The 22881-nt window shown below is 48.3% G+C and overlaps 1 long non-coding RNA gene across 1 annotated transcript in view; it reads right to left on the bottom strand.

Annotated features, from left to right (window-relative positions):
* LOC146072358 (uncharacterized) overlaps window positions 1-22664 on the bottom strand; it is a 100506-nt gene extending 77842 nt beyond the window's left edge. The window contains exon 1 of the long non-coding RNA XR_014473088.1: window positions 22170-22664. This is a non-coding gene — a long non-coding RNA (uncharacterized LOC146072358). The remainder of the gene's footprint in view (window positions 1-22169) is intronic.
* Window positions 22665-22881: the final 217 nt, after the last annotated feature.

Genomic DNA, 22881 nt, shown 5'->3' with positions numbered 1-22881 from the left:
TTGCACTAGGACAAGCTCTTACTCTCTTTTACTATGCTAAAGTATATTAGTGAACTACTCTAAGACGTCCTGACATATTTTAAACTAGATTGGAGCTTCTTCAAAGGTTGCATTATTTTCACCTAAAAAGTGAAACTTTAGGCCTCTTGCCAGAACAGAAGGGGCGAAATGTAATAGGGTGTGATTTTTTAGACATGTGCGATTTTTGGTCAAAAACGGCCGAAATCGCACATTTTCCGAAAATCGCACATTTAATAGGTTGAAAATCGCGGTAAAAAATCGCACTTTTTACCGCGAAATCGCACTTTTCTAAGTGCGATTTTTAGTCACATTTCAATTCGCATCCAGATGTTTTCCCATTATAAAGTATACAACTCGCAAATGTAATAGGGTGCGATTTTTGGTCAATGTTACCAAAAATCGCAAAAAAAATAGACCAGGTTCTGACAGGCGATTTTGACAGAACCATGCACAGATCATTGAGATCTGTGCATGGTTCTGTTAATAAAAATGTGTAAAAGTGTTTTTATAAAAAAAAAACGGCGTGGGGTCCCCCCTCCTAAGCATAACCAGCCCCGGGCTCATTGAGCCGGACCTGGTTCCAAAAATACGGGGGGACAAAAAGCATAGGGGTCCCCCGTATTTCTGAAACCAGCCCCGGACTCTTGGACCGGTCCTGGTTCCAAAAATACGGGGGACAAAAAATCTGGGGGTCCCCCGTATTTTGAAACCAGCACCGGGCTCCAACAGCCCGCGGTGTCATGCCACAGCCGGGGGACACTTTTTATACAAGGTCCCCCGGCCAAAACATGAGCACCGTGGCTGGTCAGCCTTGGACGGGGTACCTGGAGGAGTGGGGACCCCCCCAATAAAGGGGTCCCCCCCCCCCAGGCTTCACCCGTCCAGGGCTGAAGCCCGGGGCTGTCACCGGCGTCCGTGGCCAGTGGACGCCGGCCTGATAGGGTTAAATTCATCATACATATCATTACATTGCTTTTTACCGGCGAACTACAAGTGCCAGCAGACCTCCCCCGCATGCTGGGACTTGGAGAACCACAAGTCCCAGCATGCGGGGCATTAATGGGCCCGCTGGGACTTGTAGTCCACCTGTAAAAAGAATGTTTATAAAAAACACACACACAGAGAAGTACAAGTTTATTACACACACACACCTCAATTTTACACCAGCGTTACTTACCATTCCTGGATCCAGCGCTGGTCTGGCTGCTTCACAGCCGGCTCCCCCCGCACTGACAGGCAGCGGGGAGAAGCGGCTGTCTCCGTCGCTTCTAACAGCCTCTGTAGCGCTGTCCGAGTGCTACAGAGGCTGAGAGCGTGATTGGCTGAGCTACAGTATGCGTCTCCATGGAGACGCATAGCTCAGCCAATCAGGACTGAGCTATGCGTCTCCATGGAGACGCATACTGTAGCTCAGCCAATCACGCTCTCAGCCTCTGTAGCACTCGGACAGCGCTACAGAGGCTGTTAGAAGCGACGGAGACAGCCGCTTCTCCCCGCTGCCTGTCAGTGCGGGGGGAGCCGGCTGTGAAGCAGCCAGACCAGCGCTGGATCCAGGAATGGTAAGTAACGCTGGTGTAAAATTGAGGTGTGTGTGTGTAATAAACTTGTACTTCTCTGTGTGTGTGTTTTTTATAAACATTCTTTTTACAGGTGGACTACAAGTCCCAGCGGGCCCATTAATGCCCCGCATGCTGGGACTTGTGGTTCTCCAAGTCCCAGCATGCGGGGGAGGTCTGCTGGCACTTGTAGTTCGCCGGTAAAAAGCAATGTAATGATATGTATGATGAATTTAACCCTATCAGGCCGGCGTCCACTGGCCACGGACGCCGGTGACAGCCCCGGGCTTCAGCCCTGGACGGGTGAAGCCTGGGGGGGGGGGACCCCTTTATTGGGGGGGTCCCCACTCCTCCAGGTACCCCGTCCAAGGCTGACCAGCCACGGTGCTCATGTTTTGGCCGGGGGACCTTGTATAAAAAGTGTCCCCCGGCTGTGGCATGACACCGCGGGCTGTTGGAGCCCGGTGCTGGTTTCAAAATACGGGGGACCCCCAGATTTTTTTTCCCCCGTATTTTTGGAACCAGGACCGGTCCAAGAGTCCGGGGCTGGTTTCAGAAATACGGGGGACCCCTATGCTTTTTGTCCCCCCGTATTTTTGGAACCAGGTCCGGCTCAATGAGCCCGGGGCTGGTTATGCTTAGGAGGGGGGACCCCACGCCGTTTTTTTTTTAACTTTTTTTTTTTGGAACAAAATCGCATTTATGAAAATGCGCACATTTTCATGACTGAAAATGCGCACATTTTCATGACTAAAAATCGCGGCAAATCGCGGCAAATCGCATTTTTTGCCGCTAATTCGCATCTCATTACATATGCGAATTCGCGGCAAAAAACGCGATTTTTAAAGGTGCGATTTGGTGCGATTTTTTTTTAGTCTAAAAATCGCACCCTATTACATTTCGCCCAAGATGTTGACTCAGATCAAAGCACTTTTGCACGTTTCTTATTCAGGTCAAGTCACAACTCTTCCACACTAGCCGATTTAGAAAATCTAAATTTCAATTTTTTCACTCCGCCCTAATATATATATTATTACCTTGTAACTTGTTTTTTGTTTGCTATGTACGGCGCTGTGCACAATTTGTGGCACCTTATAAATAAATGTACTACTATATATATATATATATATATATATATATATATATATATATATATATATATATTCTCTTATATATTTGGCTACATCTGTCACTCAAAGTGTGTCTGGAGCTGTAACGCTGGGTGGAGCCTCTGACTCACATGACTGACTCACATGACAGAGAACCAGCCCAGTGAGCCCACAGACAGTGCCAGACACCCTCTGCCTCTCCATGTTACACAGCAAAGACACAGCTACTCACCAGACACACCAGGTGAGCGCCCCACACCTCCATACCTCCCAACATGACCCTCTCCAGGAGGGACAGAATGCTCTGTTTGTGGACTTCCATCTTAATTTATGATTGTCATCACCTGTTTTAAACAGGGTAATTGATAAGAAAGGTGTTGATGGTAATCCATAAATTAAGAAGAAAGTCCAGAAACAGAGCAATGTGTCATGTTGGGAGGTATGCACCTCCCCCCCCCCCCCCCATTCACGGCATCCCCACGATTAAATGGCACATGCAAAACACTGACATGGCTATGGTCGACAATGAAAAAGGTTGACAAGATTTATTTTTCACTTTTTCAATGTTTTCATATTCATTCTCATGTGTCGACATGGACACCAATGAAGTGCCACACTTAATGTCAACATTTACATGTGTTGACCTTTCTGTGTTGATTTTTTCATGTGGCGATTCGCGGCACCCCCCCGCGACCCCCCTCCCGCGATTTGCAGCACACCCCCGCAATTCGCGGCACCACCGGTGACTCCCGCAATTCGCGGCCCCACCACGTGACACCCCCCCATCTGCGATTCGCGGCACCCCGCGACCCCCCCTCCCACGATTTGCGCCAACCCCCCGGGCCCCCCCTCCCGCGGTTCACGGTGCCCCCCACGACCCCCCCTACTGCGATTCCCCACCCCTGACCCCCCCTCCTGTCATTGCAGCAACCCCCCGCGACCCACCCTCCCGCGATTCACTGCAACCCCCCGCGCGCCCCCCCCTCCCACGTTTCACGGCACCCACACCCCCCCCTCCCGCAATTCACGGCATCCACACACGACCCCTCCTCCCGTGATTCGCGGACACCCCTCACCTCCTCCCTCCCCACCCCCAAGCGCAATTCACGGCAACCCCAGGATTAAATGGCACATGCAAAACACTGGCACGGCTATGGTCGACAATGAAAAAGGTTGACATGAGTTTTTGAAGATTTATTTTTCTTTTTTTTAATGTTTTCATATTCATTCTCATGTGTCGACATGGACACCAATGAGGTGTCACACTTATGTCATCATTTACATGTGTTGACCTTTATATGTTGATTTTTTCTTGTGGCAATTTTTTTCCAGTGACAACTATGTGCACGTCAACCTACACATCATCAACCAATTCTTTGTATAATATATAACACCTGTTCTGTTTTACTGTAGGTGTTTTAAGTCAGATCTTTTACTGCTACTATTACTGTTTATGTAAATGCATTCTGAATGACAGCAACATCCTACCATCCTTCTACAAGAATATATAACCAACTAGGTGATTCATCGCGCCCCGTGCCCCCCCCCCTCCCGCAATTCATGGACCCCCCGCGCACCCCCCCTCCTGCGATTCGCAACCCCCCCTCGCGCAATTCACGCCCCCTCCCACGCTTTGCTGGCCCCCGCCCTCTCCCGCGATTCGCCGACACCTGCGCCCCCCCCCCTCCCTTGATTCACGGCACCCCCCGCACCCCAGCCGGGCCCACGCATAAGAAGTCGTCCAGATAATGCGCCAAACCCCGCTCACCCGACTCCCTCTGCGCGCACCAGTGCAAAAAAGTGACAAATTGCTCGAAATAAGCGCAGGATATCGAACAGCCCATGGGCAAGCACCTATCCACGTAATAACCCGTAGGTAGCCGAAAGCCCATGAAACGGAACGAGTCCGGGTGCAGCGGCATCAGCCTAAATGCCGATTCAATATCAATCTTCGCCAGCAACGCCCCTGCGCCGAAACTTCGCACGATGGCCAAAGCCTGCTCAAACGACTGATAAGTGACTCGGCACAACTCCTCAGGAATTGCGTCGTTCACCGATGAGCCCGGAGGGTGGGAGAAGTGCTGGATAAGCCGAAACTTACCCACCTCCTTTTTTGGGACCACCCCCACCAGGGAGAGCACAAGCTCCCCGACAGGGGGAGCCGCGAAAGGTCCCACCATCCGCCCCAAACCTACTTCTTTAGACACTTTTTCGAGCACAACCAGGGGCATTTCCATAGCTGACTTTAAATTCCTGGGGGACGCCGTGTTAACCAAGCCTCTAATGGGGAGGCGGAAGCCAACACGGAATCCCTTCTCCAGGAAAATTGCGCTGGGTCTATCCGAGTACTCGCTCAACCATCCGGTCATGCGATCCACCCGAACTGGGGAGGGGGCCTTACTGAGGAGCGGCCCCGGCACCTGGCCTGGGGGGAGCCCCCCCCTGCCTACCGCGGTTGCAATCCTTGACGGGGTGAGGACCCCAACAGCGGGCGCAGGCGTGCTTGAATCTGCAGCGCGTTTCCAAGTTACAGCCGACCCCATTAAACCCAAAACATCTACCCGCGGGTGCTCCACCAGCGCCTCCTCGAAAGGGGGGAGTGGCCCGTCGAGCTACCACATCAGCAGCTGGCGGAGGAGGTGTAGGGGCAGGAGGGGGGGGGAGGGGGTGGGGCGGAGGACACGGGCCTTTTCCCCACCCACAATTCTACATCCTTACACCCGAAGTCTATGATGGCGGACCCCGACTGCTTATGACGGAAATCCTCATCATAGGACTTCCATGCGGTGCCGCCATCTGACATGAACATTTCGTGTATCATGTGCATATAGCGCACCATGTTCATGTTCTCTTGCGGCCTGGTTTCAAGGTAGCAGGCGGCAAACATGAACAGCCCTGACTGCCAACGCTGATAAGTGCAATAAGCCGCCTCCCCTATACCCCCTAGTCTTTCTCCGCCTGAGCTGTCATCGTGAAGAAACTCACGTATTTACCCTCAATGATCCGCTCCCGCACACTCTGACGCAAACCCCTGCACACAGCTGTATAATCGCAGCGCACAACATTACCTTTGGGGTAAAGCGGCGAGCCAGAGCTCCCGCTGGTCGATCGCGAGTAGCGGCGTCGCTGCCTAGAATGTCTATGCCTACGTCGCGACCTATGACCCCCTTCCTCTCCCGACGTCACTGAATTGGACCCGGAAGAGGATGTGTGTGTGTGGCCTGCGACGCTTAGCCTTACGCGCGGACCCACCTGATGTTCCTGCCACAGCGACCGCCATCGTCTGGGCCAACGGACTGGACGTGCCTCCGGAACCGACCTGCAGACCGGACGTCGATGCCTCCTCGACCATGGGAACCACCGGCACTGCCACGGACGGCGCAGGAACCACACCTTGTTGAAATGACACACCAGGGAGCAGCGCCGGGGAGCTAACCGCTGGAGGGGAGCGCTGCGATGGCTGACCTAGCAGAGGGACTAATACCGAGACCAACTGTCTCCACCTATCCTCTGCCTGCATAGCCTCCTCCGATTGCCGTGCCGGCGTAGCGGAAGCCCCTGACACTGTAACACCCGTGGGACCTGCCCCTCCCCCACGCCTAGGCAGTAGCCTGGCCCTCCTCAGCCGTTGCCGTCTGGCTGCCTGCCAAGGGGACATACCCAGCATAGTAGGGGATGGGGGGTTCACCACCTCCCCACTAACCCCTGTGTTTTGTCTACTCCTAGGCCCACTATTTGAAGAAGTGCCAGCAGGTGAAGCAGTGCCCCTTGCGCCTGCTCTGTCCCCAGTTATACGGCTAGCAAGCAGGGTAATGCCAGAGGGGCGCCCTGCTCCTCTCCCAGGGCCCCCGCCATATGCAATACCCCTGCAGGCCCGCCCCCTACCGCTGCCCGCCTGACCCGCAGCACCAGCCACCGGCCGTGTAATTTGCTTCGCCATTCCAGCCGCAGGCCTAGCGCCCGCAGCAGCATTTTCCCCAGCTCTACCGGCTGTAATTCTGCCCCGCGCAGCACTGCTGCGAACCCCCCCTGCCACTACGTCCCCGCCTGGACGCCGCCGCCGGGTGCCCGACCGCGCTGCTCGCGTCGGAACCCCCGGGCGCGTCATCAGCGGGGGACGCGCGCACACGTGCCGCACTCGCGGCCGTCCGCCCGGCACCGACTGACCTCTCGGGCCACCGCGCCCGGAGCCTGGAGAAGCTCCGGCAGCGGGTGAGGCCTGTACAGCGCCCACATCATCAGCAAGTCGGGCGGGGGGACGCGTCACACGTGAAGGACGCGGCATAATGAAAGGACCTCGGGCTGCAGCTACGCACAGGTGAGAGACAGGGATAGACTATAGAGAAAGAGGGACAGAATAGGTAGATAAAAAGGGGAAGAAAATGATGTTAGAACAGCTAAGATATATGCGCCAGGAGCCAGCAAGTAAATGCGACTTACCAGTCCTGGAAAAATTTTCAGAGAGGCTGAACTCCCTGGTCACAAGACCCTTCTCTCCCCTTACTCCTCCCCTTGCACCCATTGGCTGCCAGACGCAGCACACTGCCTCATTCATTAACTGTTTACTAGCTTGCAGCATGATAGCCCTTCGGTGATTTATGTCACCTCCTGCCTAATCAGCCATCGGTGTTACTTTCTAACCATCTTTCTCATATACAAATGTTCACAAATTAAGGGGGCGCAGCCCCTTACGACGGTGTGAAGAGCGCCCGTAGGGCGCGATGAATCACCTAGTATATATACTGTATATACCACATGAAAAGCCTGTGTATGTCCCTCTCAACCTTACTCTGTAGGACACCTGACAGGCTCAGCGCTGCCTCTGGTTAAAATATTAAAAACCCTCCCATGATGAGGCTGCTACTGTCCTCCATGGGCCTGAGAAGCATGTAATGAGCTCCACCAATCAGAGCTCAGCACAAGCCTCTCAGCCTCTGACCTCTTGTGCAGTCTCACGGGACTTAGTCAACTCCCAGCAATGCACTGTACACTTGTGCAGTCAGTGTGCCTTAGCTCCCAATGCTCAGCACCATTAATCATTGTCACATTGGCAGATAGGTGAAGCTGCAGCATTACCCCTCCCCCAAGGAAAAAATCTTTAGCTAAAAAAAATATATATCGTTTTTTTTTAAATCCATGGCAACAACAGGGGGCCCCTAGCTAGAGTTGGGCCCAGGGGTACTGACCCCATGTGGCCCCCCCTTTAATCCAGCCCTGCTAGCCAGTCTGTGTCTTTGTCAGTGGGGAACTTTAATATAGAAAATAGTATAATAAATATCTAAAAGTAGACACTGATCAAAATCCTGTTACTTTTGTGGAAAATCCCTAATTTTTAAGTACATATACTGTTTATTTAGGGCAGTATTAATGCCCAAGAGGGCAGAGGGCCCCATTTTCTGAGCAGTGCTCCCCCTAGCCCCATATGTTACCTTGCATCGGCTAGTGATCCCTCTTCCTCTGTGGCGCCATTTTGTCAGTGATATTCAGGAAGAAAGCACATGCGCACAAATGAGCAAAGGCTCTGGCATAGTACTTCCACTGCCCAGTATCATATTCCAAAATATGTCAATGGGAAAATGGCTCCACAGAGGAGAAGGAACCTGCTTGACCAATTGTTAAGGGTGTGCAATGCAGAGCACCCTGGGCCAATGGGTATGTGTGCACTGCACACCCTGTACCCATTATAAATACTCCGATGCACTCACATACAATATAATAAATACCATAACAAGCAAATAAATAGTAAAGAGCAGGGGAGTCTTTGCTGGCACTACATATATAACTTAATCATAAAATCTTTAAAAAATGATGCATTTAAAATGTTTCACCTACTATTAATTATTTGTTATGATACATTTAAATATGTATTTTACTTTGTTACAGTAATGTTTTACAGTTATGTGAATAAACAAATAATCGCTGTAAAAATAGATACGCTTTCATGGAACTGGATACTAATTCTAATTGTAAGAATGTCAGTTTTGCAAACACTGTGTTATTGCCATTCCAGCAGTATGATGTTCAGCAGTCAAGGAATGAAACAGGAAATCTCAACGCTGTGACCCATATGGAAAGACAAAGATTTCCCTGAGCGCTAATGCTGATCTTCCTGTTAAAACTGTCATAAAATATTCTCTGAAAAACATATTTGTCATCCTATTCTGGCATGTGAGGTCTGTCCAGAACTGATTGATTTCATTCAATGTGTAAATCTCTGTGCCGCGTGGGTGAGAACGATGCTCATCCTCAGATAATACGCACAGACTTTAAGGCTGAATTTTCTCTGGAGTGTCCTGAGATGGCCTCTTTACATGGACAAAAATTATTATCTAATGAAATGTGCTTGGAAAGATCAAGTTTTCATGTGAGGAAAAATATGTCATCGGTACTCGAGGGATATAGGGCTGTTCTTGGTGAAAAAAGTAGGATGAAATTGTAAATGAAAAGTCACTGAATAGACTATTGAGGCATAATAGTAACAGTACGTATTTGATTATTATTATTCGATATTTTAGATTTATTATTAAACAATAGCCAAACACTTTCTAAACTAACAAAATCAATAATGATGCAATTTGTTTCCCAGTCATATACAACTAAAACAGTTAAGATGTGTCTATACCAGTGGCTCCCAAACTGTGTGCTGTGGCACCCTGGGGCGCCTCTGGACACTTGCAGGGGTGCCTTGGATTGGTGGTACTGTACCAATTCGATTGTATACAGATGGAGTCGCCTCATTACAACGGAGCTATACAGATGGAGCCGCCTCATTACGACGGAGTTCTCCTCCCCGTCACTCCCCACTTGTCCCTGCTGCCTCCCCGTACTGCCCCCCAACCCTGCACATCTCCCTGATTCGGGCAGGGATCCCACCACCCACTGCGCTCGCACGTCCCCATTGGATGGAGCGCCTCTCCGCCACTGTATGCCGGTGCAGGGAATCTGGCGATTCCCTGGGCTGAATGAGAGGCGATCTATTTGCAAAAACCAGTGGTGGTGGATTCCAATTATAAAATATGTAGACAAACAGAAGTGAATCTTAACCCTAACCGCATCATTAAATCTAAGGATGGCATATAAACACAATTTACTTAATTTTATATTTTACTTCTAAATTTCTTAATAAGAATGTTTTGGCCTGGGGTGACGTGAAAACAGTTCTCATACTCAAGGGTTCTGTGACTGAACCAATGGATTATGCAGTCATAGCTCAAGAAGGAAGTCCAGGAAGAGAGCATTTTTTGTCCCTCCTGGAATCATGGGGTCATGTTGGGATGTATGGATTGTGTATATTTAATTTAAACAAATGTTGTCTATCAGATTTTTTTTTAAAGATTAATAATGCACAGACACCCAGATGGGGAGGAGAAAAAGCTGGAATCCCTGTGTCACTTACAGCTCTCTCCACCCTATTATCTCTCCTCAAGTGTCTCTGCCTGCCGGGGCTGCCATCAGAAATTGTTGGACACGGGACTGACAAAGTAGGAAGGCTCCCCCATGACACACGGTATGACACAGCTACTCTGATCATGTCAAACTACTTTATATAACCATCAGAAACACTGATGATATCCCCTATAAAGCAAACATGTTTTTTAGCAGTAAGAAAAGAATATTCAGATTTAAATTGGGAAAAGGTTATAAAGCAATGTTGGAACCCCTGTCTCATGTACAATGATGATTTATTTTATTACTTTTTTAATTGCCTCGGGGAAGTGCACGGGCAGGCCGGGGCCAGAGGCGTAGCGAGGGCGGAGCACAAGCTCCAGGCACCGTAGGATCACAGGGCACCGGAGCTGTGCACCGCCAGCCCGCCTGCCTCGCCTGCCTGCCTCACACTCATGGCTCACCCGCTCCAAGCTCCCCATTGTGCCGTTTGCGGCTGTCCACCGCTATTTTTTATTCAAGACAAGTCTCCCGCACTGAACCGCGGTGCTAGCCAATAAGCGCTTGCAGTCCAGCAGCCAATCAGAAGCATTGGTGGCTGCTGGACTGCGAGCGCCTTTTGGTTCAGCTGGAGACTTGAATTGAATTAAAAATAGCGGCGGACAGCCACGCATGGCACAACGGGAATCGGGTGAGCCATCGGGGTGAGACAACTACTACGTGCACTGTCTGCATAGGTGCTGCTCTCTGCCTGGTCTGTCCCACAGGTGCTGCTGAGGAAGCTCTCTCTCTCTCTGCCTGGTCTGTCCCACAGGTCACCTCACATGTAGCTCCCTCCCCGACCTGTCAGGCAGCATTCATAGATATGTTGTCTCTGCTTACATGCAGAAATGCGACTACACCCTCTCAGTATGAGGGTGGGACTCTGCCATGTTGATATTTCATATTTATTAACACATTCTGTGGGGGGTACAAGGGGGTCAGTAGCCATCTCTACCAGGCACATCGGCAGTGGTGGGCTGGGCAAGGGAGGTTGTGTATTTTATGTGCCGCACGCTGTCTCTGGCCTGAGAAATGATGCCATTACAGCTTCACCTCTACGTTGTAAGTACCTTTTCCGGTTTGTGTTCCCGGTCATCTCTTTCCCGGTTTGGGGGGAAGGGGGCTAAAAAATACTCCACATTGTCCTGTAGTTTTCTTTTTTAAAGCATAACTCATAACTATAAATAGTATAAGGCAGAACCTATAACTTCTATTTGTAGACAATGTAATGTAAAGGGTCCCATATGTGTATGGGGGAATGCGTTCAGCATCCCAACAGTGTAATTGGCATTATGGCATATGGCTTTATGTGTAATGGGTATTACAAAGTTCGCTAAAATGTGCAGTGGGCATTACGGTGTGTGGTATAATGTTAGGTAGCACCCCCTTTTTGCTGCGCATGAGCCCCGCCTACTACAAATCGGGGGAGGGGGTGTGACACATGCCCATGCTCTGGGCACCGTAGCAGCTAGCTACACCACTGGCCGGGTGGCTGGACTGCTGTTGTGCACCTCCAGCCAGTCCCTAGGTGCTCATGACAGACAAGCGTGCGGTGCCAGCTCCTCTTCTGTCTCACATGGCGTGACGTCATTATGTCACGCCACTCAATGATGGGGGCTTCCTGAGGAGGGCTCCTGTCCCGAGTCCCGACTTTTACTTTGGAGCCACTACACTCCAGCAGCCCCCCCCCCCTGTAATATGGCTATGGCCTCACCTCACTACACATCACTGAACAAATGTACAGATAGCGATTAAATAATTTGTTTTATAATTGTTAAAAGATACACTGTAAACAGTTTTGCATAGAAAATAATAGCTTTATATTTTATGTTGTGGTGTATAACCTGTAATGGAGATGAAAATATTCATCCCAAACAATCCCAAAATCATTCACAAATTCCTGATAACAACAGAGGCAGAATGGGATTATTTGTGAGTTGTTAATTCAGAGAATTTAAACACATGCTGAAATTTCCAGGTCATATAGGGAGAAATGAGAGAACATGTTTTACTGCTGGGAGCTGGTTATGGTCTGACAATTGGGTAATGTTTAACAAATGCTCCACATAATGTTTTACATTACATAAAATGTCTTTACTGTCTAGAGGTATTTGCTTTTTGGCATGCTATATAAAACGTATTTCTGAGTACAATAACATAGTAGAGTATTGCATCATCCACACATAGCACCTACTGTAATGCATTTTAGCTACACACAAATAAAATCTGTTTTTCTATCTTGGCTGGCCGTTATATAGGTAAGTAATGCAATTTCCATAAGTTGACAAATATCACATTAAATAGTGTGGACACTACTAGTAGAGGAATTCTAAAGCTATATAGGCCTATGTGCAGCAGCTCCCCATCATACAGAACAAACCCTGACTACTTCGCCTCCCGTACCTGCTCCAGGGGCAGGGGGATTTGCAATTGAAGCCACAGGGAAGTTTCCCTGTGGTCTGGGGCACCTGTGAGTCTACCTGTGGTTGGAAGAGGGTAGACTGATGGCGTGGGTGTGTTCAGGGTAGAAGGTGACAGCCTGGTAAAGTGGGCATATAAAGGGGACACTTTATGGAAATGTTTCCAAGGCCACTTAAAATTCACAATCTGCCCATGGCACCAGGGAAGGGCATTGTAGGGGAATTAGCATAAAGTTGGAGACAGAACTGCAAGAAAATTCACAAGGATGGCTGCAACTGTGTCCAATTCATTTTCCTGCCCAGGACCGGCGCCACCACTAGGCAGCTCTAGGCATTTGCCTAGGGCGCCAGCACCTGGAGGGTGGCAGTTCGCCCCTCACCCCCAGCATGGAGGGTTAGCGAACTGTGTAAAAAACTTGCGGCGCCGGCGTCCCTGCAGTGCTGGAGCGGGCAGGGGTGTCCGTGCCGCGGGGGTACCTGCGGCGCTTTCATTGTGTACAAAGCTGGCGGCGGCCGGCGGGGTCCCTGCAGTGAATAGAAAATAACTAGCGCTATGCGCGCGGCGGCGCGGGAAGCGCTAGTTATTTTCTATTCACTGCAGGGACCCCGCCGGCCGCCGTCAGCTTTATACACAATGACAGCGCCACAGTTACCCCCGCGGCACGGACACCCCTGCCCGCTCCAGCACTGCTGGGACGCCGGCGCCGCAAGTTTTTTACACAGGTACCCCACCACCACCGCCCCCTACCCCCCCCCCCCCCCCCACCCCGACTCGCCTGGGGCGCTCCCTTGCACCGGCCCTGATCTCACCCCTCAATAGACTCCACCCACGAGGGCTGCATTTATAAATTTGTATGTTACCTGGGCTGGTTTTTAATCCCAATCTGCCCCTGTCCATTGAATACATATTTTCTGTGCATTTCCAGAAGATAGCAAAGATTACCCAGTCTAGAAGTTCTGTGTTAACACATATTGGGAGTGATTCAACACCGCTCGCTAAACAGCTTCGTTTGCTGCTTAATAACTGACTTAACATCACTCGGCCAAACGCCCACCCCCCTTTACTGAATCTCCTCGGTACCGTGCAAGGGGATGTGCATGAGAAAACATCCCCTCGCATGCAGCCGCTAGCAGGAGAAACCATTTGATAGTCGCAGAATGACTTCTCCTGCCTTTGCAAATAAAAGTCAGTCTCAACTGACTTTTATGTATAAGTGCTAGGACAAAGACGGGGCAGGCGGCTGACATGTGATATCAGTCGCCCACCCCCCGCCAGGCGCGCTGGCCATTCGCATGGGAGAGCCCCGTTTCCATCGCCATCCGCCCCGGTCTCCCTTCATGCAGTGAACGGCTCCGCGAGTGTGTAACTCACTGAAGGCATTCGTTGCCAGGGTCTGCACATGAAAGAAATAGATATAAAATCAGAATAATATTTGCATAGGTATACAAGCATAAGATTTGGAATGTAAACAAAGATATGAACCCCTTGACTGGTTGGTTTTTCTGAAGCAGGACAAACCTTCCAGGACAGGTTTGTCCAGCCCCAGAAATATCCACCAGAGAACTTAGGGGTAGCCCCCCATGTTGCTAACCGCCAGCCAGTCCTGACTTCCACTGCCATTCACCTCAATGACCAGGAGGCAGGCTCAGGGATGTTTGGGGTAGCTCAGGGTGACTTGTGCACCATAATTTCCAAGAGCTCCTGAGTGGGGCCTGCCGCCTGCTCACTGCTGTGAATGGAGGGGGGATAGCGACAGGGGAGCCTAGGGACTGGACGGAAGTGAGCACCACAGGGGAGCGCCAAGGGGGGGGGGTCCCATAGAGGTGGTGCGCCAGTGGTGCACATCTGGAGGCACCACTGGCGCACACCTATTAATCAGTGGCATGCCCGGAAAGAGTGGTTAATGTGACAAATCAAAGCCACCTATTAAGTCTATACATGAACTCGTGCTGACACCTACAATTTGACATAAATTACAATTTCTACAAAAATATAAATACATAATATTCTCTGTCTTATATTTGAATAATGGGAATTTTAATGAGATAAAGTAACAGCACTCAAATGAGATGCATTATGTTGCGAGGGGGCTGCTAAGCTGAGAGTGTCCAAACTCGTAAAGCAATAGTTTTTCTGTATGGTACTCAGCGCTCACCTTCTATATAAATATTAGCTACAGAGTGTCTAGTACTTTTATATCCAGTTAAAGTTCTGCAAATGATATTGGATAATAAGGCACTGTGGTTAAGAATGTGTTCTATTAATAAATAATAACTACTGTCCTGGAAAAATTCACAGGAAGACCTATGCAGTATTACTCTGGCGGACCCTTGAGGGGTATTAGGGGTGTCTTTAAATGACCATAGGACCCTCACCTTGGATCTATGTTCTTACCAGGTAACTACATGATCTTATCTGGGCAAGTTCACAGTGGTATTATATAACTTAATAGTGGGGATAAATTAAATTAAAGTAAAAAAGACCCCCCCCCCCCCCCCGGATTGGCGCCTTACTAGAAGGGAGGGTTAAGGGGCCTACACACAGGGCAGCACCGCTGAGCCACCTGAGCAATGTAGATTTCTCAGATCCCTCAGCAAGATCGCTCAGCACACAACGCTGCTGTAAGGTTAGGCGGGGTCAGAAGTAAGGGAATTATACTTTCCTGCCCCATGTCTGAATTCCTTCCTTCGGGATGTCGGTGTCAGTATTCTATCATCCATATTATCTAATTAAACCATCACTTCCTTAGTCTTTCACTTTAATTCTTTTTTATTATTATTATCACAAAGTGAACAAAATTTCATTTAAAATTCCCATTTCACATATAATTTGTTACTTTTCTTATCTCGTTTATACAATACATTTTTCATATTACCTTATCAACAGTCCATAACTCTATTTACAGACATTATCAATAACATTGTCTATTATCTGTTTCCCTATTCATTCTCCCACTTTTTCCCTATTTGATTTAGTTTATTTTCTTAACTCAGAATGGCTCGTTTCCCCTGGCTAATAACTCCACATTGTACCAGGCTGTCGATTAAATTGCTTTTTTCAGTATATTTCTTGTTTGAGTGGACAGCGTTTTAACGTGCGGTAGCCATATGTCAAAGCATTTTTGAATCTTTTTATCTTAGTTTCTATTCATTTCTATCCTATCCATCTGAAACAAGTGTGTTAGTCTAGGAGTTAATAGTGATATTGTTAATGTATTTAGCCTTTCATTGTCATGATTGCATTGGGTATTTGTCCTTGTACAGCAGGGGTGGCCAAACAGTCGATTGCGGACCTTCCAACGGTGGATCGCGATCCGTTTTTGAAGTATAAATCCCCATTTACACAAAATTCCTTTTGAAGTATTCCGTTCCCAGCAATGCATTGGGCGGGTGCATGGGTGATGTCACCGCGCACCCACACACCGTAGGGACAGATGAGCTTGTTAACCAGTAACATCCTGTTGGCAGCGGAGGCGGGAAGGCTGATCAGCGGCAGCGGCGGGCAGACTCAGTGTACTCAGCGGCAGCAGTAGTAGAGGGAAGCCAGCAGATATGAAGGTGCCATTTCTGCTTTAAAAATGCCTGGTGGGGAATTACACCGTTCCTGTTGTAGATGTGAATAGATTTAGGGTAAAAAATATTGATTCTTCTAATTCATTTGTGCGTTTAAATGTATTGAATGTACTCAATGAGCAAGCCCTATCTCATATCAAGATGTCTCAATTTGGAAGTGTTTAGATTTATTTAATATATTGGTACACTGAGCACAGATATCATGTAATTACACGGCCATAATAATATTGGGGTGGATTGGACTACAGCTCCAGGCCTATGCGTATATGTGTCATAATGTGAATTTTGCCTTGTACCTTTTCTCATAATGTGAATTTTGCTTTGTACTGTGTGTCATAATGGGAATTTTGCTTCGTACCGTGTGTCATAATGTGAATTTTGCCTCATAATGCGTGTCCTATTGCATGGGGTGGAGAATATTTGGCACAGGGGGAGACGACGGTAGATCACCAGTAAGTAAGTTTACAAAAAGTAGATCTCGGGATACAAAAGTCCGGCCACCCCTGTCGTACAGTATATTTCTAGCTCCTGTTTATGATGTTTATAAACTACGTCTTCGTAGGAATATTTGCCTTATTTACATTATTTAAATTATTTAAAGCTACTAAAAATGAAAAAGGTAATGTTGCCAACAACAACCAATCAGGTTTTGTCTATTATTTTTCTATTGCATCCTAGAAAATGATAGAGGCCCTTATTCTGGTTCATTCGCAAACGCAAAGTCCTTCTCAAATGGACAAACACCATGTGCACTGCAGGGGGAACAGATGCAGATGGCATAAAAATATATTTTTATGCCACTGTGTGTGACTACAGATGGAGCGCAGCTCATTCAGCCGGGGGCTGGCGATAGACTCACCAGCCACCAGCCCCCGCCATCTGCCAGATGGCGGCATGCGCGCATGAGACACCCGCTCACCCCGTTCTGACGAAGCTCTCCGCCGCCTCCCCGTCCCACACCCCACCTTCCCTAACCCTGCCCATCTCCCTGAAGCGGAGATGGGCAAGGATTCCGCCACCGCCAAGCGACAGGGACACGCGTGCTTGTGAGAAGCTCACGCGTCACTCTCAGATGGAGCGCCTCGCCGCCAGCTCTTACCAGTGGAAGGGATCTGGTGAGGGCTGGAGCTGTATGAGAGGCGCTTAATCTGTATATCATACAGCCCACAAAAAACCTTTGAAAAATATTGGTTCATTATGCAATGGGTAGCACCTATCCTTGTGCATCAATGCCTATTTCCCTATAGATTGTAAGTTTGTGAGCAGGGCCTTCCAACCTATGACTGTCTGTTATATTACCCAGTTTGGTTTTATCAATGTTGTTTAAAATTGTAAATAACTACATCATTTGCTTTGATACATAAGAAACTGTTAATAAATTATATATAAAGTAGCAAAATTTTGATAAATCATTCAGTGTTTATTTACCACAAAATGTTGCACATCAAACCACATTGAATTTGCACACTACACAATAAAATGAACCGGCCATTCTATCACATCATCCTTATCATTATGATGAATGTTGACATGGTCTTTGCATGCCGACATTGTCATGTCGAAATGATGCATGTCGATGTGATCAATGTCCACTTAACATACCACAGCCCTATTCATATACTAAGAATTCCACTAAATTCAAATATAGAACTAAAGTACGGAATGGCTTTTGTCTGCACAAATTGAATTTGTATCACCAGAATTTCACACTTCTGCTAAATGGCCAGTTTTGCATACAAACTGAAGTCTCAACATTTTTCAACCCCTTTTTACTTTCTTCTACTACAGCGGTTCCCAATATTTTTTCTCTCCCGTACCCCTTATTAGGCTTTTCATTTATGAGTATCTGTCCCCCCCTTTAAATTTGAAAAATCCACAGTAGAGTGTAGTGGAAGTGAGTGGAATCCGTGTCCTTATATTAAGTAATAGCAGAGCAGTAGTGTGCGGCCAGGAATCGGATTCCACTGTGTCCGGCCGCTGGCTGTGTACTGTCTCCAGGGTTCCTGTTAACACCTGCAGGATTAATGCCGCTGCTTCCTTCACCCGTCTCAGTGCAGGGCAGGTGGTCGTTCATGTCCGAGGGCAGCACTGGTAGCTCCCAGTGGATAGCTGGTCGGGCAAAAGCACAAGGTGACGTTGATGATGCTGCAGACAGAAATTATAGGCATTTGATAGGCATTTGCCTAGGGCACCGGCCACTGGGGGATTGTAGTTGGGAGCAGGGACCCCCGGGTGGAGGTGGGCGGCGCTCACTAGCCCCCCCCCCCCCCTCTCTGGATCAGCGCGCCAGCCGGGATTTCGGGATTGGGACTGCACATGTTAATGCTGGGCAGTGCTATGCACTTGGCTCACCCTCAGGTGCTGCCCGGCTGAGCGGCTGTACGCGGTGCGGGTGGAGGAAGATGTCAGTCACACTGTGCCGGGACTGAACTGCACACAGTGCAGCGAGACCTCCCTCCTGCCCACTAAGCCAGACCTCCATCTCTCCCACCCACTGAGCCAGCTCTCCCTCCCGCCCGCTGAGCTAGACCTGAGCTCCTGCCCGCTGAAGGGTGAGTAATTATATATACCCCGGAAACAGCACGGAGGCCTATTTCCCCCACCCCCCCAGGAGCAGCACGGCGCCGGGTGCCCCCCCCACCTGGGGCACTCCGGTACCTTGCACCGGTACTGGGTGCAATGCATCGTCATGGCAATGGGAGACTCCTTCCACCATTGGGAGACTTCTTCCGCCATTACCAAGATTATTTTCAAGTACCCCCAACCAGTCTACAGTATACCTTCAGGGGTATGAATTCCCCAGGTTGGGAACCGCTGTTTTACTACAACAGCTACAAAAAGGCCTGTTCTGCTGCTAAACTGAATGAGGAACCATCCCAGCATCTCCTCTACTCCTGCAGCTATATGAAATAACAGAAATGTATGTGGTATATTGCATACAATTTATAGTTGTGTTTCTGTCTGCATCATTTTTTTCTGTTTGATGATAAATTCAGCATGAACTCTCACTGAGGGGCCTATTCATTATGATAATTATCAGTTGTGCCAGAGGAATTCATCATTGTAATTATTTAAGTGTATGTAGAAATAAATATACTGCAGAACAAAGGCCCAGAATAAATAATAAAGAAGAAAAAGATCTAACGGTCAGATTCAGTAAATCTTAAAAGCAATTAACTCTGTGTCTGGTATAATAAACCATGCTGTAATGCAAAGGGAGTATATATATTGTTTCTCTGGAGGGTAAATACTGGCTGCTTCTATATGTAGCTCACAGATGTTAGGCAGCTTCAGTTTAGATTTTAGAAAAAAAGGGCCTAATTCAGACTTGATCACAAAGTACATTCTCTCTCAAATGGACCAAACCATGGGCCTTATTCTAGTTCACTCTTTCTGACAAAATCCTTCTTAGATGGACAAAACCATGTGCACTGCAGGGGGGCAGCTGTAAAATGTGCAGAGAGAATTAGATTTGGGTGAGTTATACCCCTTTCAGACAGAAAAAAAGACCCGGGAATTTCCCTGCTCTTGCCGTGTCGACCCGGGTTTTTCTTCTGTCTGAAAGGGTCAACACGGGTCTAAAGTTCCGGGACTTCGACCCAGGTATTTACCTGGGTTTTTCCCGGGTCTGTATTCCAAAAACCCGGGTCGCCGGCTGTCTGAACGGAAACGACCCGGGTTTTTGGGATTATTAAACATTGTTAGGCACTGATTGGCTCTCCTGGTGGGGTGCTGGCTGATTGGTTGTGAGGATAGGCTTCTCTGATTGGCTGGGAGGGCATGGCAATGGAGCTGGCCTCTGAGGTCATTAGGGAGCTGAAAAAAGGATAGCATGGCCCACTGGTAGAAGCAAGAGGTGAGAGCTGCTGGCAGTGAGAGGGGAGGAGAATATCGGCAAACAGATGACTGGGACAGTCAAAGATGCCACAGTGTACTCAAACATTGCAAATATACTGACAGCCATGTGAGGTAACATGAACCTTCCAGTATATAAAAACAATAAAACTTGTTTACAACATATCCTTGTGTCATGCCATGGTTAATGCAATGCAGTGAGCAGTCACCACCAACTTTTGATGACCTCATCTCTGTGTGCCTTTAAAACTGTCCTATTCTTATGACACACAGAGTTTTGCAGGAAAAATCCAGCTTCTGTGTGAAAGGGGTCGACACGGGAAATACCCGGGTTTTTGCTCCTGTGTGAAAGGGGGTCAGCCCCTTGCTGCCTAGTTGTACCCGGGTTTTTGTATCCGGGAAATACCTGGGTTTTTGGGATTTTTCTGTCTGAAAGGGGTATTATTTTGTTTCTGTGCAGGGAAAATACTGACTGCTTTATTTTTACACTGCAATATAGATCTCACTTTGAAGTAAAACCCCACCCAAATCGAATTCTCTCTGCACATTTTACATCTGCCCCCCTGCAGTGCACATGGTTTTGTCCATCTAAGAAGGATTTTGTCAGAAAGAGTGAACTAGAATAAGGCCCTATATGAACTGCAGGTGGGGCAAATGTAACGTGGAGAGAGAGTTATGTGGCCTATACATGGGACGATGGAAGTTTTGTGCTGAGCGATCTAGGATCACTCAGATTGCTCAGCACACAGTGCTCCCCCAGCGATGTTTGCTGAACGATCTGTTACTGCCCATGTCCTCAATAGAAAGAACACGGGCAATGATTAGATATTGAAAGTATGTTTGAAATATCTAGCCCGGCGATAGTGGCGCACGGGGCATGCATCGCTATGGGCCCTACACACACATCTATTTGTGCTTAATTTGTAAGCGATAAAGTCAAATATAGTCAGATCACTTAGAAAATAGGCAAAATTGCTACTTTTGTAGGCTCTATTAAATTTGGGTACGGTGTATTCAAATTCAAATCTAAATTGCAGTGTAAAAAAAAAAGCAGCCAGTATTTACCCTACACAGAAACAAAATAACTCTCCCAAATCTAAGGTATAAATTTACTAAGATGAGACTGCGGCACTGCATTTGACACGGTAGCGCCGTGTTTTCTGCTCCTGCTCCCGGGTCTGGTAACACTCTCTCCTCGTTTCATGCACCACGTTCTTACCGGCGCACGTTCTTCTCATGCTGCACCCCAGTGCAGGGTCCACAGCAGCTCCCGCTCCCTGGCGCTGCACATTCTTCCCATTCTTCGCTGGATCTTGCTTTGCGGCACCCCAGCACAGGGTCCACAGCAGTTCTCACTCATGCCTCTCAGCACTGTGAGCCACTGACAGGTAGACAATCTCACAGTAGGGCTGAGGCACAGTAGGACTAGTTGGATGTGGAGCACTGCAGACATTTATTCATTTTTAAAAATAACACTTCCGGGTCAGTGGAGAAGTGCCGGTATGCCAAACCGCCCTATACCGGCCTACTTTGGCCACTGGTTATAATAAATTCACTTATCTATATATCAAAATGTCACAGTAAATATTATTTCTATTTGTTTTTCATTACAACGCATACTACAGTATGTGTAAATAAGGTGAATCTATTTTTATTAATTATGTCATAATAAATTATAATGCCAGTAAGGAAATAAGGATATTACGCACTGGATAGAGTATTATTTTGCAGTAGACATGTCCAGGGCCGGACTGGGAACAGAAATCGGCCCTGGCATTTTTGAGCACACAGGCCCACCTTGCGCGGTGAAGAGGGGGCGTGGTCTCATGGAAAGGAGGTGTGGCATTACAAAAAGGAGGCATTACACATTATAGAGGCATTACACACCATTATGCCCATTACACATGGTGGCACACACCGTAATGCCCATTACAGACTATGACAATACATTATGCCCATCACACATTTTGGCATTGGCACACATAATGCCCACTACACATCATGGCAGCCACCATAATGCCCATTACACATTTTGGCATTGGCACACATCATAATGCCCACTACACATCATGGCACCCACCATAATGCCCATTACACACTGTGGCACAAACTGTAATGCCCACTTCAGAATATGACACAATACATTATTCCCATTACCCACACACACACACATACACACAAAAATGAAACACACTTTTGAAGCTTACTGTAAAAAAACAGGATGGCAGAGGGTTAAATCTTCCTGTCTTTCTTGGCTCCCTGTGATGTGAAGCAGCAGCAGTTTGTAGAGGGGGAGGGCCGGGCTTGCAATCGGAGACTGGAGTGCAGGGTGAAAACTTCCGTGCTTAGTAGCAGGAAGAGAAATCCATCACGCAGCAGGCAGACGACGCAGGTATTACAGCCAGCCTGCGCGGACATCTTGGGAGGGATGATCAGCTTTGTGTGTAAGGCTTCCAGCGCTGCTGCCTGTCATACACACACTGTGACTAGTGTGACAGGTAGTGCAGCGCAGACCGGAAGCACAGCAGAAATGATAGAGGATGTAGAGCGGGGAGCGTCGGCTCTCTCTGTCTCCTCCGTGGGACCTTTCAGTTTCTCCCACCCGCGGTCGGCACCTCAGCTACACCCGCTGGTGCGGCTTACACTGTCGCGTCATGACGCTGCAGCGTCATTACGTCGATATGTAATTACCGCGCTGCTCTCAGTATGCTCAGAACCGGCCCACAAGGCCATCGGCCCTTCTGGCATTTGCCAGAAGTGCCAGATGGCCAGTCCGGCCCTGGACATGTCTGCACAACAGTGATAACTGGTGACTGGAATGGCCAAACAGGATGTCTATTTGAGAAATGTGTCATATTTATGAGGCATGGTAATTGGAATATGGATGCTAACCAATTGGATTTGTTTTGTTCTGACATC

This window comes from Crinia signifera, chromosome 4 (assembly GCF_055691185.1).
Source record: "Crinia signifera chromosome 4, ASM5569118v1, whole genome shotgun sequence".
In the NCBI taxonomy this organism is placed as follows: domain Eukaryota; kingdom Metazoa; phylum Chordata; class Amphibia; order Anura; family Myobatrachidae; genus Crinia; species Crinia signifera.
The sequence above is the reverse complement of the archived record's forward strand: the minus strand, read 5'-3'. Positions and strand labels throughout refer to the sequence as shown.